We start from the raw sequence: 20,505 nt of genomic DNA on the forward strand, positions 1-20,505 counted from the left end.
CCGGCCAGGGCTCTCATTTCAGGTTTTGTATTACCAACAAAAACAGTTCACTTTAGTGCAGTGGAAAAGAGAAAATCAACAGGAAAATTCAGGATCACAGACAGAATTGTTGGTTTAGAAGAGACCAGTCCTTTGAGTCTCACTTGTAACCACAACAATTCATTTTCTTAACAAGTATTTATGTGTCAGAGAGCAATACAATATATAGCCCTTGCCTTCAAGGAGTGTAATCACAGCTGAATGGGGAAGACAGACAGGTGAGCCAATAACTACAATTCATATGTGTCATAAGTCCCCTGAGAGGAAAAAGTGCATGGTGCTGGTGGAACACGAGGCAGGGACATATACCCACTTTCGAAATGAGTAGTGGGGGCTGGGGGAGCAGGGAGAGCTTCTGGGATAAAACTAAAAGGTCTTATAGGACTTATCTAGTGAAGATGAGTAAGATGTTCCATGAAAAGGGAAGAGCCTGCTTCATTTAAATAGATCTCATCATGTTTCCACTCTCAAGTTGCCTTCTATTTTGCTCTGCATCCTGTTTCTCTCTGTACAGTCTTGATAATTAGTTACAAAAGAAGAAAGGGTCATTGCTATGGACTGAATGTATGTGGCTCTCCCTAATTAATATGTTGAAGTCTTAATCTTCAAAGTTATAGTATTTGGAGGTGGGGCCTTTGGAAGGTAACTATGTCATGAGGTAGAGCCCTCATGAATGGGTTTAGTGGCCTTTATAAGAAGACATGGGAGAGATGATCTCTTTCCACTACATGAAGACACAGCAAGAGGGCAGCCATTTGCAAACCAAGACCTTACTAGATCCTGAAATCTGCAGGCACCTTGATCTTGGACTTCCCAACCTCCAGAGTGGTCATAAATAATTGTTTAACAGATCCTGTGTATAGTACTTATTATAGCAGCCCAAGATGATTAAGATGGTGATGATAAACTTCAGTCCATAACCATATAAGAGTGTAATCTGACTTGCTCCTTCCAGTCTGAGCCATAGTGCCTCCTTTGTCATTCCAATAAAAGCTTTTATAAGCTGAGAGTGAAGTCTGGTCCTCCCTGATTTTGCTCCTGAGCCAGGTGACTGGGTGATAAAGAGAGAAAACCTACAAATGCTCCCTTTCTCCACATAGCATTGAGGCTAATGTTGCTGTCAATGGTTTGCCCCATACATGGAAATGTCCAGTTTCTAGAATGTACATATTTTAAAAACCTGGTTCTTGTCCTCGGATGACAAGAGTGAGAAGCCTGTTTTAATTATAGGCTCTCTTTGGACCAAGAAGATTATAAGTGCCTCTGGCTGGCAGTGGGAGGGGAGGAGTAGGTGACAATGACCGAAATGTTTTCTAAGTTCTCCTAAGAGACTCTCAGAATATGCCATCAATTGTTCTTTAAGGGAAAATAGAATAATTGATTTCAATTTTTAAAAGCATGCTGATTTTTGAAAAAGTTATTGAAAATTAAATACCACAGAAAATTATCTTGCTTAGATTAAAAAAAACAAACTTTATGTTTTGAATATTTTGAGACTCACAGAAACTACAAAAACAGCACAGATGGCTCCCGTGTACCCTTCACCCGGCTGCCTCCGGTGAAAACCTGTACCCAAACATAGTGCTTTGTCAAAACCAGTTTTCCTTAGATCTTAATATGTTAACTTTCTGAAACAGAAGTTTGTTATACATTTGTTCAATTTTTAATTCATTAATTCCACAAATATTTAACAAAGGCTTACTCTGTTCTGAACACTGATTAATGATTAAATGTTGATTAGATGATGATTAAAAGTTGACTAAAACTTGGTTCATTCCCTCAGGAATAATCCAGTGGGGGAAACAGACCATAGTGGTTTGTAAGCCTGCGGACACAAAGGCATTCTACAACCAGAGAACAGAGCAGGCATCTCCAGGAGACTGTTTGCCCCGGAAGACTCCTAAAAGACAAGCCAGACTGCACTCACAGGAAGTAAGTGATCTTTAATCACCCAAAGGGATCAGAAAATATTTGAGACAGAGGAATTGCATGTATTGAGACCCAGAAATAGAGAAAAAGCAGCATTCATTTAGAGAACCAAACTACATCAATTTGGATGGATCAAAGAGCATGCTATGTGCTTTGGGGTAGGTAGAGGTAGGAAAGGGAAGGGAGAGACAGCAGATAAGTTATGATAGGCAGTCAGAGGCCAGATTATGAAAGACCCTGCTTGCTAAACTACCTTTGAAAGTTAACCTACAGTTCAGGGTGAGCCATTGGTGGGTTTTGAGCAGAGAAGTAATATTTCTATTTTTGCACTTGGGAAAGATTGCCCTGACACCATTGTGGAGGATGAATTGAGAAAAAAAATCCAAAGGCAAGAAGATGGGAATGAGGAGTCCCCATTCAATATAAAGCTGAGGAGAAGGACAAGGCCAGAGACAGTGGAAGATAGAGGAGGCAGAATCAATTGGATTCAGTGACTTGTTGGATATTGGGGGTGAGGGCTGGGTGAGAGCAAAAGTCTAGGCTGACTTATAGGTCTCTGGATCTGACCACTGGGCAGTATTAATGGAGACAGAAAATGAAGGAAGAAATGGGAGAGTGAAGAGGAAATTTTTTCCCCCAAAGTTAGAAGCAGGGAGGCAGTCAGACAGACTCCCACATGTGCCCTACCAAGATCCACCCGGCATGCCCACTAGGGGGCGATGCTCAGCTCCTCTGGGGCATTGCTCCATTGCAATCAGAACCATTCTAGCATCTGAGGCGGAGGCCATGGAACCATCCTCAGCACTCGGGCCAGCTTTGCTCCAATGGAGCCTTGGCTGCGGGAGGGGAAAAGAGAGATAGAGAGGAAGGAGAGGGGGAGGGGTGGAGAAACAGATGGGCTCGGTCTGGGAATCGATCCCGGGACTTCCACATACTGGGCCAATGGTCTACGGCTGAGCCAACCCACAAGGGCTGAAGAGGACATATTAAACTGAGGTGAGGTTACCCAGTTGGCAATCATTTATACTATAGGTCCTCCAATAACATCATTCAATGTCATTTTCTTATAATGTTGATAAGATGCTGTAGGAACTTAGCCTATGGTAAAATTGGTTTCATTATATGTCATTTCACTTAAAGTTGCAGAACCTGTTGATGACAGTAGTGAGGAATTACTGCATAAAGCTGATATTAGTGATGAAATAATACTAATTTATTATAGCATACAGCTTGAGTACTCAGAGCTATCAACTGGTTCAAGGTGAGACATTCCAGATAAAGTGGAGTTCTCATCTTTCAATTTATTTTGCTTCTTTGGCAGTACTATTTTTTTCATCACAGCATCAACTTGGCCATCATCTTTGTTTCCCCAAAACCATTCACATAGTAGGTACTCAGCATTTCCTACATGCATATATGACCACAGTTGGTTTCCTAGGCTATGTAAGTCCTATCTACCTGAATCTCTTTCTCCACAAGCTGACATTCCATCTGTCTGACCCCAATTTGCATTTATTTTCTCTTCTTCCCTTTCTTGGAGCTTTGACAGAAGCCACTAGAGGGTGACATGATAACACCCACTTAAGTGGCTCAACAGAGAAAGCCTGCCTTTATCAAACAAAAGTCAGAATAGCAGGGGATACTCAGTCACCCATGTCCATAGAGAGAAAAGGGAGGTGGTGCCACCAAGAGGCAAAGTATGTGGTTGTCACCCTACTGATACCACCATTACCACACCAGAGATAAGGAACTTCACACCTCCGGACTCTGTTTTCTCACCCACAAAATGAAATACGATATTTATTTTTGCTCACCATTTCTAGATTTATGCAGTTTAGATTTTATATAATATCTGAACACCAATAAAAACAGCATGACAATCAAGTTTTTAAAAGTGCACTCATGGTAGTTAAGAGTTAGCATAAAGGTTTTCAACTGAATTTTGACAAACTCCTTATACTGATGTTATTAAATAAGTAAATATATAGAAAAAAACTTGGTAGCATATATAAAACGTTAATTCACTCTTTTACTTATTAAACAAATGCTCCTTGGGTGACTGGTGATACAGCAACAAATAAAGAGCTCACTTTCCTGGAGCTTAAGTTCTAATGGGGTGAGGAGTCGGAGAGGCAAGCACACCTGGTCAGAGGGCACTAAGCACTGTGGGGGAAGAGTGTCTGGAATCACATGCTATTAAAAATAATCATCATTGTCCTCATCCCTGTGTTTACACCACACTTCACAGCTTTCAAAGCACTTTCCCATCATTGTTTCACTTTTCACATAGGGAGGATGGGTGTTTTAGGAGATAGGAAAATGGAAGTTCAGAGAAGTCAAGCTTAGAATGCAACATCATGTAGATGGGTGTGGTCTGGTGGTAACGCACAAGGTTTTGGCTTCAGAAGCCCTAGTGCTCTAAGAAAGATCTGAGAGAGAGATAAGTCTCTATCACTTGTGGGTTGGTAAGTTGATTGCATTTAAAGGAAACTCATGCAACAATCAAGCAACTATTTATGTTTTTTCCACTTATCTCAAATTGGTAGGAAAGACTTTGTTCACAATGAAAAGAGTTGCAGGAATAAGCGAGTAAAGAGAGGATCCTTTGAGGTGAAAAGATTGAAAAACTTTGCCTCTTCTTGTGAGCTGAGAGGGACCCTCCCAAATAAGTCCTCTGAGGTGGGGCAGGCCCAGAGAGACTCCTAGATGGATTTCTCACCTATATCTCCAAATGCCATCACCATCCTGAGGCATCCCCGTAAGAGAGCTGCCTTTTTGGTCCTGAAACTTTAAGGTTTGGAAGAACCTGTATTCCTTCTATAGTAACTTCTTCAGCGACTAATTATAAGTACCAGAAGGGGTAAGCAATCAATAAATATTCATCAACAAGCAAGAGAAGTGGATGATTTTAATAATCTAAAGATCATTTTGCATTACAATGCTGCCTCTATTATTTCTGCTTTCATTTGCCAAATTTCTGTCAACAAAACAGTGTTTCACTAGGTATATCCTCTTTGTTAATAGAAAGTATTCCTTTATTTTTGGAAAACAAACAGAGCTTGGTGACTGCAGGAAGCTTCTTACTACTAATTATATGTGACCAAGTGTTTATTGAAGCAAATAATGTAACTCCTTTAAAATGTGAGCAGTGGAGCTTTGCAGGCCCATCTTACTCAGTTGATTTAAAGAAACAGCAAAAACCTGTTAAATTTGAAGGTGACATCTTCTAACCCCACTACCAGGTGTGCTATAAGACTGATAGTGTAATACTATATTTTCTCAAAATTTAATAAATACATTTCAATTTGATTCAGAAAATACTTTTTTTTTTTTGGTATTTTTCTAAAGTGAGAAGTGGGAGGCAGAGAGACAGACTCCCACATATGCCTGACCGGGATCCACCTGGCATGCCCACCAGAGGGCGATGCTCTGCCCATCTGGGGTATTGCTCTGTTGCAACCAGGCGCCATTCTAGTGCCTGAGTTGGAGGCCATGGAGCCATCCTCAGTGCCCAGGTCAACTTTGCTCCAATGGAGCCTTGGCTGCAGGAGGGGAAGAGAGAGATAAAGAGAAAGGAGAGGGGGAGGGTGGAGAAGCAGATGGGCGCTTCTCCTGTGTGCCCTAGCCGGGAATCGGACCGAGGACTTCTATACTCTGAGCCAATGCTCTACCACTGAGCTAACTGGCCAGGACCTCAGATAATACTTTTTGAGTCCCTGTATGTGCCAGGCTTCGTTTAGTAATGTAATCTTGGATATTTTTGAAAGACTGATTTGCAAGATGGGAAACCAATGCGGATCCTGAAGCTTAGGCCAACCTCCCCTTTTCTTTAGATCATGTGCTATCAGAAAGAGAGGGTCTCCCTGGATAGTGGTTATAGTATGTACTTTGCACATCTAAAATGTTATGATCACTGTTGCTTATGTTTTGTGCTGATTGAGTTAGAAAAAAATAAACACAGAGAGGAAATTAAATTGGCAGTAGGATCCCAGAGAGGAGAAGGAAAGGTAATATCTGAGAATTGCTGCTGTCTCTTTAATGTAGAGAGGTGTCAAGGAAGAAAATATTTCCATTGACACATATCTGTGCTCATTTTTGTTGTTGCAAATATGACTATAAGTATGCTATGTTTCTGTCGTTTCAGATACTTCAGGGAGATGACAATGTATTTTGCATAATGTCAGAGCAGTTGAAGTCATAGTTTAGCAAAATAATTTTCTCAGGGTACTGAGGCCTGGTATTGAATGAACGGGTAGTGGGGCTGCTAATTTTCGGAAACTGGCCCTTCCCTTCCGGCTGGCATGTTTCAGAATGGTTGTTATCTGGGAGAGACCTATTCATTTGATGAAAGGGTGAGGTCATTGGGATGCCTCCACCCTTCCTACATTTACAATGCTGAGACCTTTTCTACCAGTGTCAGATGCCAAAACCTGGTGAAGGGTGGAGTCCACCAACCAAACTGAACCAAGAGACTTGTCTTCAGGACAAAGTTGATTTCCACGTGCAGAGCCAGAGACTGTGTACGGGAGATTGTCTTGGGTAAGGAAAAATTCAGATGCACAGAATTATCAAATAAACAATGAAGTAAGGTCTTGCCTAAATCAACCCAATAGTGTACCAATTTAAAAAAAAAACTTAAAAATTATATACCCTTGTTTTCTAACCTATCCCAACAATGTAGAAAATAAGATTGTTTTAAAGAAATTAAGCATTGTGTGCCATACTCATGAAATTTCTGATTCAGTGATTTCCTGTTTTGACTCAAATTACATAAGCAAGTGCTTTTCCCAAATCTAATTCCCAAATCCTGATGTATCACTCATGCATAGAGCATACCTGGCACATAATAGGTGATTAATGCATGTTTTTGAATTAATGAATGAATGAATTACTTAAAAAGTTAATGCCTCTTTTTGCTAGGCATTTGAAGGCCATTGAGATTATTCCACTAGTGTTCTTATTTCCAATGAAGCTACAGCTTAACAGAAGAAGTCATATTCCTAAATAAATAAGTAGCATACAAAATAAAAAGTAACTTATAGCACTTATAGTTTATTCATTTAACCTGAACAACAACCTGAATCGGTAGAAACTATTATTATCCCTATTTTACATAGGAGCAAAAACTAACCAGGATATCTTTATGAAGGTGAGGAATTTAAAATAAACTTTATTTATTGAATTTATTGGGGTTCACTGGTTAACAAAATTATACAGGTCTCAGGTGCACAATTCTACAACACATTGAGGTAAACCTTGAAAGATAAGCAAGATCTGGATGTTCAGGGATAAAAACCTGTGTCAAGGACTGTGGAGAGTCTGCGATCTTACCTACCTGAAAGCTGACCAAGTTAGCCTGCTCCAGTTTTGTGGGCGCTGGTAGGAGACGTGACACTCGGGATTAGAAACAAATAGAAGTTTATAATCCATGGAAATAGCAGTAGCCAGGATTTAGCATTTTTTTAAAATGTTTGTTCTCTGAGACTTAAATTCCCATGCAGCAATGCAAAGAGGGCCAGGTCATACCTACACACACAGTGGGTTGTGTTAGAGAAGAGAAACCCTGGGTTTAAGGAGCCTAAATCTTTTATAATGGACAGTAGGTACCTTTACTCTTGAAGGAGACATTATCTTTATCTTCCAAGGCTGTTTTCTATACAAACATCTTTGAAAAGATAGGCCAGAACAAAGAATAGTCAGTGCTTTTTGTTCACAAAACATGCAGTGACATGAGATCCATGGAAAAATGGGTCACAACAATAGGTTGGAGATAAACAATTCCTAGGAGAAAGAACGAGATGAGAAGATTAGAGGGAGAAAAGTCTGAGGTATACATGGTAAGCAGCAAGCAGCTGAGTGCCTGGAAGGAAGAAATAAGTGGTCAAAAAATAATTGGAAAGTAACTGGGCAGCAGATAAAGACCTTTAAGCATTTGGGAGAATTTTTTAAATCGCCCTTCTTTCTTTTGCACTCATCTTGCTGCTAATACTACCAAATGATTGACCCCCGAGTTCTAGGCTTCAGTTTACTGAGCAGAGATAAGTCCTTCCAAAGATACATTTCTCTTGAGGAAAAACTTGCTTCCTCCTCTGAATCAGGAAACAGCTTAATAGGGTCCAACTCTGCTCTCCCCTTGATAACAGGCAATTTTCCAGTCATGGCCATCTCCCATTCGATGAAAATAGGATTGTGAAAAATTTAAAGGTATTAGATTACAAACCCACACCTGCATGCTTCTATGCCTGGCTATGGGCTCCCTTTATTAGTTCTGCCACTTGTCTGTTTGCAGAGTGCCATCTGCAGGTGGCAGTAGTGATGACACCCTGTTGGTCAAATAAGATTTTAAATATGATATATGTTTGCTCGCTTATAGTTTGCATTGGGTGTAAGCAGGCAGGGTGGTTATAGCCTAAGGCTCAGTTTTAAGACTAAGCTTTTCCCCACACCCTTGACTGATTGCATGATGTGGGGTGGTGTACTCTCATGAGGAATCTCATTATGCCTCATATAAGTGACTTTGTATCAGAGACTTCCTTGTTTGTATCTTGGATTAAAGGTTTTGATTTCTACACTATAAAGTGGGGCAGATCAGGAGCTTGTTTTCTTGGTTCCTGAAATTAGCATTAAAGGAGATATCAGAGAATGGAGAGCAGAGAAAGGCCACTTGGAGGAGGACAAGAGAAGCAGCCAAGATGGAGGAATGCTGAAGGGGAAGCCAGTTTGTGCAGAGTTTGTGCAGAGAGAAGGAGATGGGGAACAGAGGTGAATAAGGCTAGTGAGCTAGAAAACTTTGATCCTAGGAAACTCAGATAAGTCAGTAGCTTTGTGAGTGGGTTTTGGAGCCCCATGTGTGTTTTTATTTGCCCGCCAGGTGCAAGCTAGGATTAAAGCTAATGGCCCACCAGTTCTTGGCTCCATTGTTTCATTACCGACTGTCCGAATCAAATGCAAACTTGCATGGGCCAGGCAACTGTGACGGTGGCCATGGCTACTGGCTTTACACACCCAATTTCATTTGCCTTGCACAGAACTTTTATTCTTTCACATCTGTTTCCAAATGGGAGCCCTAGAACAATGGGTCGAGATACATGCCACTCCAGCACTTGGAAGAAAGTATACGTGTAGAAATGTTTCTAGTGGCAAAGACATTACTTTGGATTAATTCAAAGTCACTCAAGAATTGAATTAGACTCCTAATAGATATAATTTTAGCATGCTCTTTATTGGAGTAGAGAAAAAAGAAAGAGGACATTGTCAAAGCCCTAGTGGGCTTTACGTGCACATATTTATGATATTTGTATTAGCTTGCTTGAGCTGCCATAACAAAATACCATAGACTGGGTGGAATTTTTTATTTTTTTATTTTTTTTAGTGAGAGACAGAGACAGAGAGAGAGAGGGACAGAGAGAAGGACAGATAGGGACACACAGACAGGAAGGGAGAGAGATGAGAAGCATCGACTCTTCGTTGCGGCTCCTTAGTTGTTCATTGATTGCTTTCTTGTATGTGCTTTGATTGGTGGGCAGGAGGGCTCCAACAGAGCTAGTGACCCCTGCTCAAGCCAGAGACCTTTGGGCTCAAGCCAGCAACCATGGGGTCACGTCTATGGTCCCATGCTCAAGCTGGATGAACCCATGCTCAAGCCAGTGACCTCAGGGCCTTGAACTTAGGTTTTCTGTGTTCCAGTTCTACTTCTATCCACTATACCACCACCTGGTCAGGTTAGACTGGGTGGATTAAACAACAGAATTTTTTTTCTCAGTTTTTGAGACTAGAAGTCTGAGATCAGGGTACCTGCATGGTTGGTGTCTGGTGAGAGTTCTCTCTTTAGAGTGCAGATGGCTGCCTTCTGTCTGCTCATGTGGCCTTCCCTTGGTGCATGTGCACTGGGTGTGACAGATATTTTGGTGTCCTTTCCTACTAGATCAGGTCCCTACCTTTATGAATTAATTAAACTTTACCTCTTGCCTGACCAGGTGGTGGTGCAGTGGCTAGAGCGTTGGCCTGGGACGCAAAGGACCCAAGTTTGAAAGGTCGGCAGCTTGAGAGTTGGTGGCTTGAAGCCTATGGTCTCTGGCTTGAGCAAGAGGTCACTGGCTCGGTTGTAGCCTCTGGTCATGGCATATATTTGAAAGCAATCAATGAACAACTAAGGTGCCGCAACAAAGAATTGATGCTTACTTCTCTCCCTTCCTGTCTGTCTTTCCCACTCTCTGTCTCTGTCTCTCTTACTAAAAAACAAAAACAAAAAAACCCCTTAATTATCTCCTAAAGATCTTATCTCCAAATACAGTGACATTGGGGGTTAGGATTTCCACATATGAATTTGGGGGTGAGACACAATTCAGTGCCTAGCAATATTATTTAATTCTCAACCAGCTCTAGAAAGTCTTGATTTCCACTACACAGATGAGGAAACTGGCTCACAAAGATTCAGTGAACTGTGTGAAGTTATGATACTGATAAGTGAAAGAGTTTGAAACCAATTTTCTGGTTTCAGGGCTCATTTTGATTTCAACCTCACAGGCTGCCTTGCAATGCCCATTTGCTAATTTTTTTCTATATATTGAATACTACTGAGTGTCAGTAACTTTGCCATGGACTTTACAAAATTAATTTTAAAAAATTTAAACTCCCAAACAATAAAAGGGAAGGCTCAGAGAAGTAGACTGTCTTGCTAAAGAGCATAGTTAGAAAGTAGAATGGTCAAAAACTTAAATCCAAATTAATTTTATTCCAATGCCAACATTTTTGTTCTCTTTCTCTATGGTCCAGTTTTGGGGGTTGGTCAATTACTCACTAATCAATAATTTAATTAGACTGCATTATAAACCAGTGCACTTCAAGCTTTCTGAAATCATGAAATTTCCTAACATGAGAAAATAATCCACAGAACATTGACCAAGCTGCAAAATTTTAATACATGTAAAAGCTAATGACATTAAAATAAAATTAATATTGGTTTATACTTGAAATTTTATGTTAAAGGGAGGCTGGTATGAATTGAAATATTCATTGGTGTTGGGTCTGCAGGCCATAAAAGTTTCTGTTGTGTCTGGTCCAGCTAAAGTTTTGTTTTCCACCCAAAGGTGGCAGCACGTGTACTGTTGCTTTTTGGTGTGCCTTTGTTTGCATTTAACATAGTGGAGGCTTTGAGAGCTTCAAGGAATCATAAAGACTATCTAGGGCAGCCACATCATCTTGAAGCAGAGGAAGCTGAGGCCAACAGAGATTCTGGGATCTGCTGAACATTCCACAGCTTTTTAGAACCACACCCCACACTAGAATCCAAATTACCTGACTGTATAGGCAAGGTTTGGTACAAATTTACAGCTAATAGGTAAAGAAGAGAGAGTAAACTTGAGTGTAAAAGTGAGAAGAAGGAAGGAAGGAAGGAAGGAAGGAAAGAAGGAAAGAAGGAAGGAAGGAAGGAAGGAAGGAAGGAAGGAAGGAAGGAAGGAAAAAAGGAAGGAAGGAAGGAAGGAAGGAAAGAAGGGAGGAAGGAAAGAAGGGAGGAAGGAAAGAAGGAAGAAAAAAAGGAAGGAAGGAAGAAAGGAAGGGAGGGAGAGAGGGAGGGAGGGAGGAAGAAGAAAAGGAAGGAAGGAAGAAAGGAAGGGAGGGAGGAAGGGAAGGAGGAAGGGAGGGAGGGAGGGAGGGAGGGAGGGAGGAAGGAAGGAAGGAAGGAAGGAAGGAAGAAAAAAAGGAAGGAAGGAAGGAAGGAAGGAAGGAAGGAAGGAAGGAAGGAAGGGAGGGAGGGGGGGAGGAAGGGGAGGGAGGGAAGGCATTGGACTCAGGAAAGAAATACTTGATGCAAACCTAAAGTCCTGAAGCCTGCTGTAACTTCACAGAAACTTCAAGAGCTTAACTTCACTTACAAAATAGATCTCATGTTTTAGAGAACAGTTTGGAGTCCCTTCCTGTGTAAAATATCAAATATAATTGTGCTATCAATTTAGCACACTGGGGAGCTTTTAGAAATGGAGGGTTTCAGTCTTCTTTCTTCCAGAAATGTTGAATTAGAATCTATAATTTACAAGATCTACAAGAGAGTGAGGCTTGTTAGAGTTGGAGAAACACTTGTCTACAGTCTATATTCTAGACAATGGCATGGTTCTCAAAGTATGGTCACTGGATCAGTAGCATCAGCATCACCAACTGAATCAGGAAATCTGGGAGGAGCCCCAAAGTCTGTTTATTATAGGCCCTTCCAATGATTTGGATGCCTGATAAAGTTGGAACATTATTCTGAACTTTGCTGACTCCTTTGCCCTCAAAAGTCCTACATCTCTGTATCTGTTGGACTTGCTTTAAATTGTGATGTCATCTACCACCTTTCTCACTTCTGCTTGGCTCCCATTTGCTGGCTTAATTTCATATTTGATCATCTATATATCTCTATCTCTATCTCTATATCCATATGTATATCTATATCATCTATATCAATATATATCTATCATCTATCTATCTATCTATCTATCTATCTCTATATCTCTATATCTCTATATCTATGTCCGCTAAGCAACAAATTTCGTGGCTAAGGTACCACTAGGAACCATTAGCTAGTTATGGAGAATAACAGTGACTGAAATGGGATCATTTAAACTTTCAGAATTTATCAAAGAGAAGATTGTAAGATTTACCATCTCTTTGTTCTGACCTCAGTCCTGTCTTCACATATAGAGGTGGATGCATGGGGCATTTGCATACCTCTCAGGGGCCTATGACACAATTACAATTACTAAACTCCCTGTAATAAAATTTGGAATGGGTGTATTTACAGAAGCATAAGAAAAAACACACCAACACCCAATCTTTCACTAAAAGAATATTGACATTGGGAGGTTACTAAGGGGAACAAGGGACTTTACAACCCTTTGTTCATTCTGGAAATATATTTTGGAGCACAGGTAGTGCTGTCTCAGACAATGGGGCCCACAAAGATTTAACTAGAGGAGACTATCTATAGCACAGGACCATAATGCCTCCAGATGGTAAAAGAATCAAGATTACATACATAAAGGAGTTGTGTAAATATGATTTTACATATGTATATATAATATGTAATATATGCTAACATGATTCCCATTGTTTTAAAATTATCGTTAAATATTGTTTTTGTACCTGGGAATTTTCAGAGCTTTTTTCCTTGTTTTTTTTTTCATAACAGACAACTAAGAGGTGCTGTCGTTTTGCAGTTTAAACTAGAGCAGGGGTTGGCAAGCTTTTCCCATAAAGTGGCAAATAGTAAACATCTTTGGCTTTATAGGCATATGGTTATAAACTACTCAACTCTCTCTTTGTAGTTGGAGAATAGCTATAGACACTATATAAACCAATGGGCATGGCTATATTTCCATCACATTTCATTTATAAAAACTGGCAGCAGGTGGAGAATTCAACCCACTCCTGACCTGTAGTATTGGCTTCAGCTCTTACCTTGCTGATAAGCTTTTGCAGTATTTGGAAGGCCAGAAACAAATGAGAGAAAAAGAAGAACTATTCCTCAATGTGGCATTTTGAAAGGAGGAGGGAAAGTTTTTAGCAAAGGTATTCTAAAAAATTCTATTAAAGTTGACAACTCTTTAGCACATGCCATATATGTTAAGCATTGTTCCGGGCTGTGAGGGCATAATGTTGAATGAAGCAGCCCCTAAACTCTTCATGGTATTTCTAGTCTAGATGGTAGCTGAGACACCACTGATGAAGATATGTAGGTTGTATTGAGAAAGGGCATAATTTTGGACAATAAATTGTGATGTTAGAATAGATCAGTTTTGAGCACTTACAATATGTTCTGGATTGTGATGTTACAATAAAAAGAGACATGGTCTTCTCACCCAAGGAGTTTACTATTGACTGTGATTGATAAAACAACACAAATCAAATATTAAAGGCAATAAACTAGAACTAAATTGAGCATGGGACAGGGAAGGCTTAAGGAAGAAGGTAGGGACTAAGTTGGAGGGTCTGGGAAAAGCTCGGTTAGACCTTCCCCTGAGGTAGGCAGTGTGGGGCCAGTATAGACATTGGAGTACACCCTTCTCCATTTGGGATCGAAATCTTTTGTCCTGTGTAGTGAGAAACCATGCATGCATTTCTTCCTTTACTTTCTGCCAGTTTTCACAAAGAAAGACCTTCCCTCCAACAATGTAATCTGGGATTGTAGAAAACATGGGTTATTTTCTTGTTTAGCTGGTTTTTTTTTTTTGGGGGGGGAGAAGCCCACTCCAACTATTTGAGATCCAGCGCAAAGAACACTTGTTATGGCTTTGGATCTGAAGCACCTGCCATCTGAAGTCTACTGCAATATAGCCAGGTTTCTTACAGCTGGAAAGCTAAAGTCACTAACAGATTATGCCAGGCCACCCTACTTTGTGGAAGAAAAACAGTGACTTTTCTACAAATGCCTATAATGTCATTTGAAAACACCAAGGTTAGAATTAGAATCTTAAAATATATACTAAAGCATGGCTCACCTCTCTATGCTCTATACAGCTTATAGAACACTGGCTTACCATGTCAAAACTCAATTAACAAGGTGACAAATGCAACACTTGTAGCAGACATATTTTCTGAAACCTAACATAACAAATCCATACTTAAAAAATATCTCATTTTCAATTTAGAAACAAATAAAGTTAGTTTGTATTCCTAAACACTAGGGGCAGGCATGGGAGTACAAGTAAAGTTATAAGAAAAGAGAAATTATGAGGAATACTTTGAAAGAATAATATTAATAGTAAACCATAGCTAATATTTACTTACTATTTGCCTTGCACTATTATGAAGGGCTTTATATTAATTAATGTTTAATTAACTTATTAAATCTTGTAGTGCCTCTGTCAACTCTGTGGTATTATTCTTGCATTATTAGAGGTGATAAAACTGAAGCTAAAAGGGATTACATAATTTTCCAAGGTCTCCCAAAGGGTATATCCTTTCCCTGCCAAAGATGAAACCATAGTAGAAGAGTGTCTTAAGTCTAATCAAAGGAAAATATGTGAACGAAAGAACCTCTAAAGAGAAACTTTTAAAAGAAGTTGTTGAAAACAGGACCTGTGTATCAATAAATCTACAAATTGAAGACTCATCAACCATCAGGGCTGGTTATGAAAACTGTGGCCCAGTGTTCCATAAAGTGTCAATGTCCAGAGCCCGAGTTTCCCACACCCATTTTCTGGACTCCCTCACACTCTCCAGACCATTTAGCACCAACTGTTTCTTCACAAGATGTTAAGAGATTTGAGAGGGAATTTACTGGCTGGGGATGCCTACTGGGCTTGCTTATTCATTCTTCATTTATCAAACCTTGTCTAATATGGTTTGGGATAGGAAGAGGGACAAGCTTCCAATACCTTTAAAAACAAATTTTTTATTTCTACTTTGAAAAAAAAATGTTTTAGTTCCCTTGTTGAAGATGGGGGGGGACTAGGTTTGTTCTTCTAGAAAAATGAAGCCAATATTTGTTTATTATATTTTAGAAGAGAGTCACAATTATGTATCATTAAACTCAAGAAGATCGCCCTGGCTGGTTGGCTCAGTGGTAGAGCGTCGGCCTGGAGTGCAGGAGTCCTGGGTTCGATTCCCAGCCAGGGCACACAGGAAATGCGCCCATCTGTTTCTCCACCCCTCCCCCTCTCCTTCCTCTCTGTCTCTCTCTTCCTCTCCCTCAGCCAAGGCTCCATTGGAGCAAAGTTGGCCCGGGTACTGAGGATGGCTCTGTGGCCTCTGCCTCAGGCGCTAGAATGGCTCTGGTTGCAACAGAGCAACGCCCCAGATGGGCAGAGCATTGCCCCCTGGTGGGCGTGCTGGGTGGATCCCAGTCGGGCGCGTGCGGGAGTCTGTCTGACTGCCTCCCTGTTTCCAACTTCAGAAAAATACAAAAAAAACCCCAAAAACGGAAAAACAAAAAACAAAAACCAACACAAAACTCAAGAAGATCGAGTGTTTCATCTAACAGCAAAAAAAGCCTTGGAAGCTACAAATGCTGTGCCCGTGATAGCTCCTATTCACTCCATTCTTGGACTTGGGGTCAGCACTCTGAATGCTGCTCTGGCCACAGGTTTTATGTCTCTGTCATTGTTTAGGAAGCTTTCTGAGTCATGTGGACTTTCTCTTTTTTTGTAAGATTCTTGATCATGAAAGAAAAGAAATATTTCCCAAGCACCTAGTGCATTTTACATTGATTGACTCATTTAATTGTCACATTGACGCTGTGATGTGGGTGCCGTGACTCATGGTAAATTACCTAGAGCCACCTAACCTGAAAAAACTAGGATTTGAACCTAAGGTCTTTTAGATCCCAAACTGTACTCTTTTCTCTACTGTACTCTGTTCCTACTGTGCCAGATAACCTTTAATAGTAGATGGTAGGATTTGGGGATAAAAATTATATCTTTCAATAATTTTTAATTTTATCTTATCTTGTTCCCCCAAAAAAGCATGTGAGTAGGTCGCAAAACTCTACAGAGAATGTAAAAATTTAAAACAATTACAACTACAGCAAGTGGGAAATGAGGTGAATATTAATTTTTAACACATTTACAGAACACTTCAGAACCTGCAGTGTGACTTACCTTTTTGATCCCATTTATTCCCTTTTAGCAGATTTGCAAAGAGCGTAGGGAGGTGGCAGGGTTTTGCCTAAATTCATGGAGCTTACCTGAGCCTTGTTATCTCTCACTCCTCCCAGGTTTTCTGACCACTTTGTCCCATGCTTTTTCTATTAGTTAGATGTTTATTATTTGGAAACTGTTCAACCTGAATTGCCTGCGGTAATCTTAGAAGATAAATTAGATTGTGATATTTTTATTCACTGATGAGCTGAGTAGAATGGCTTTTTCTAGCCCTGCCTACAGCATTAGTTTGCGCAGCTCTCCAACAAAAGTCTTGTACTAGTGAACAGAGGCCTTGGCATTAGAGTTCAGGACTTCTAAATCTTCCCACAGCCTCTACTACACTAAAGTGTTTAATATTACTTATTTACTTATTTGAAAGGCTAGATTTAGTAAAAGGTAGAAATGGACTTCTCCACTTTAATTTTTATTAAATATTTATAAAAGTGGGGTATGCTTTATGTATTACCTTTTATTTTAAATAGTTCAATGATGACCTTCTTTGATATACGCAATATGTCACTCTCCTGAAAGATTCCTTCTTAAGGTAACTTTAATTTTGTCATGCTTTAAGTACACATGGGATCAGACAGTTTCTGGTGCGGCAATTTAATTTTTTAAAAATTTATACATGAGATATGGTATTATATTCATTGTAAAAAGAAATTCAATTAATATGAAGAAGGAAGCCAACAGGTATGCCCTCCCCCTATCCAAATTCCATTTCCCTTATTAGAAGTTACCCACGGTAAAAGCTTGATGATTTTGTTTTAGAGACATTTTCTGCTCTGGCTGGGTAGCTCAGTTGGTTAGAGCAGCATCCTGATATACCAAAGTTGTGAGTTCGATCCGTGGTCAGGCACATACAAGAATTAACGAATGAATGTATAAATGAGTGGGACAACAAATTAATGTTTCTCTCTCTCTACCTTCCTCTCTAAAATCAATGAATTAAAAAATATTTTTTTCTTTGTATTATGTAAATAGTTTTTTCAAAAATCTTATAAGCCATGGTTATAACTATGGCTCTCATGACACATAGTGGCATTTGTTTGTTTGGCTTTTTAAAAAAGATTTTTTAAAATTGAGGTATAATTGACATATAAAATTAGTTTCATGTGTATGACATAATGATTTGATATTTGTATACATTGCTAAATGATCACAATAATTATAGTTAATAACCATCATCATATATAGTTACAAAATTTAATAGTGGAATTTTGACAATATCCAAGGTTATGTACAGTGTCACAGAGACACAATGATGGTATTGCCAGATTATTATTGCCAAATAAGTTTAAATTTGCATCTCATTCCCAGTCTATAGTGCCTCAAGCCAATAAACATAAAACATGTGGTACGGGTTTATTATCCTAATCTAATATAACATCTAATATATATTATAGGTTGTTATGATATATAAAATATATAGTAATATATATTAAGGTCATATATATATGTGTGTGTGTGTGTGTGTGTGTGTATATATATATATATATATATATAAAATAAATCCTGTAGTTATTGTGAGAAAAGAAGAATCTTATAACTTTCTCAAAATGTTAAGCCATGACTTTAATGTCAGTCTATGGGATATCCCACAATGTCTGTGATTTTGCTTATGGAGCTCTTCATTGAACCAGGAGCCTCAAGACTTGGGTGTGGCCTCTGCAAAGTGCTGGCGTGGGGAGCAGTCTGTGGCTCTGCTTTTGTTGGTGATGCTTCACACTGGTCTATGTGACCTGAGTCCATCACATAGACAGGCTTCTCTGAGTCTGTTTTTCCTACAGTAGACTTGGCCAGGCTGTCTTCCTTTTCTTCTGTCTGTGGCCTGCCTACGCTCTATCACCAACTCACCTTATCCCCCATCAGGACTCAGAGTGCACCAAAGGACTTGTCATACAAGTCATTGTGCTGTGGATGTGTGTGATAGCATATATATGAGGTAATCCTGCTGAGGCATCGGTGTTAGAGGCCAAACCTCCAATCTAAATAGCAAAACAACCTGCTCACTTCTGTAGGCCCACATCCAACCGTCTTTCACATCCCTAAAAGTTCAAAAATACCTTGCCTGCTCTATGATTTTAGATCACTTTCAGGGCCTGACTCTCTTAATTTATAAATGAGAGGGTCAGACTCGTCAGATACCTTGGAATCCACACCCCCTCAATTTTATATGAAATATTTATTGTCTGCATATTATGTTCAAATCTATATGCCTTCATTACATGCAGACAATCTCAAGCACCTTGCCTACTCACCTGCTACAGCTGGCCTGAGTCAACGCTCTCCTCTCACATGAATATCTGAAACATCTCAAATGGCATGACATTTTTCAACTTGCAAAATTATCTAATTTATTAAAATAATTTGCACCTTTTTATCAACAGAAAATCATTTAAACCATAAGGATAATTGGATGCATTTCACAAGAGAGAGAAAGACATATTTTGTTACTTGCCTGCTGTTGAAAAATTAAATCCTATAGTACATGAGAAAATGAGATTATTCTCAGAAAAAAATATCATTTGCTCTGGAAACCATCCATGCTACTAGTTCCAAATTCTGTCTGATTGACACCTTCCTGACAGCATGTAAAGAAATGGATCAGCATTGTAACTCTTCATGGGAATTTAGAAATTATTGGTGAGATCAATTAAACAGGTGTCATTTTATTTCTGGCAGGCTGAATAATGTCTCCAGAGATATCCAGGTCCTAATTCACAGACAGTTTGAATGTTACCTGATATGGCAAAAGGAATTACAAATGGGATTAGGTTCAGAATCTCACCATGGGGAGATTATCCTAGATAATCCAGGGAATCATGACTGTTCTTCTAAAAAGCAGGCAGAGGAGATGTCACTACCGAAGTAGGAGGTGTGATGATGAAAGTCAGGGATTAGAGAGATGGCTGCAAGCTAAGAGTGACAGTAATAGGAAGGGATGCTGGTGGTCTCCCGGAGCTGGAAGAGCATGAAACAGGTTCTCCCTTGGGACACCAGAAAGAACCAACCCCGTGGCACCTGATTTGAGTCCTGCAAGACTCACTTTGGACTTCTGACCTGTAAAAGAATTTTGTGTTGTTATAAGCTACTAAAATTTTGGTAATTTATTATAGGAGAGAGTATTCTTTTTAAGGTTTTACTATTTCTTAACAGTTTGATTTCAGGAGACAGTGTGGCAAGTACCTTGAGGGCTATCGGTGGTCATTTGGTTGAATAGTCTTGGAATTCCTTTGGTTGGTAAGCTTTGTAATGAAAATCGATTTCTGATGCAGTGCAGAAGAGACACTAATAATCGATACCTACTCTTAGAGACAAAAAGTAGGGGGGTGGGGAGGAGGACGCGAATTACTCTGCTCAGACTGCCATAGCAAAACCATAGGCTGGGTGGCCTTTTAAGGGCAGTTATTATGCCTTTTTCTTAGAGAGGCCCCACTCGTCAACCTCCGTCAGACATTTTGCCGGGTTTATCTAGCTTGTCATAAATATATTGGTACCCAGAATGTATGTAAATATTCACAGAAATAGATTAGCCTAAAACCAGCCTCAGCTGGGTTGACTACGAGTCAGTATTGCTCAATAGAAATATAACATGAGCTAAATATATAATTGTAATTTGTCACTAGCCATATTAAAAATGATAAAAATAAACAAATAAAATTAATTTTGAAAATATTCTTTCTTAAACTCAATATATTGAAACTTATTTCAACATATAACCAATATTTGAAAATATTGATATATTTTACATTGTCTGTTTTGAAATGTTATATACAGGGGTGGGCAAAAGTAGTTTCATAGATATGTGTACAAGAAACACAGAGTTAATAAAACTGTTATAATAATTATAACATGCTTGTCTTACGAATAACTGGAAACCTACTTCTGCCCACCCATGCATTTTATACTCACGGTT

The 20,505-nt window shown here is 39.5% G+C and overlaps 1 long non-coding RNA gene and 1 other non-coding gene across 2 annotated transcripts in view; both read left to right on the forward strand.

The window, feature by feature from the left end:
- The first annotated feature begins 1,834 nt into the window (after positions 1-1,834).
- The window catches only part of LOC136324337 (uncharacterized), a 138,732-nt gene continuing 120,061 nt past the window's right edge, over positions 1,835-20,505 (forward strand). Inside the window, exon 1 of the long non-coding RNA XR_010729072.1 lies at positions 1,835-1,971. This is a non-coding gene — a long non-coding RNA (uncharacterized lncRNA). The remainder of the gene's footprint in view (positions 1,972-20,505) is intronic.
- TRNAS-GGA (transfer RNA serine (anticodon GGA)) lies at positions 15,490-15,565 on the forward strand. The gene has a single exon. It is a non-coding gene; the product is annotated as a tRNA-Ser (tRNA).

This window comes from Saccopteryx bilineata, chromosome 2 (genome assembly GCF_036850765.1).
Source record: "Saccopteryx bilineata isolate mSacBil1 chromosome 2, mSacBil1_pri_phased_curated, whole genome shotgun sequence".
NCBI lineage: Eukaryota > Metazoa > Chordata > Mammalia > Chiroptera > Emballonuridae > Saccopteryx > Saccopteryx bilineata.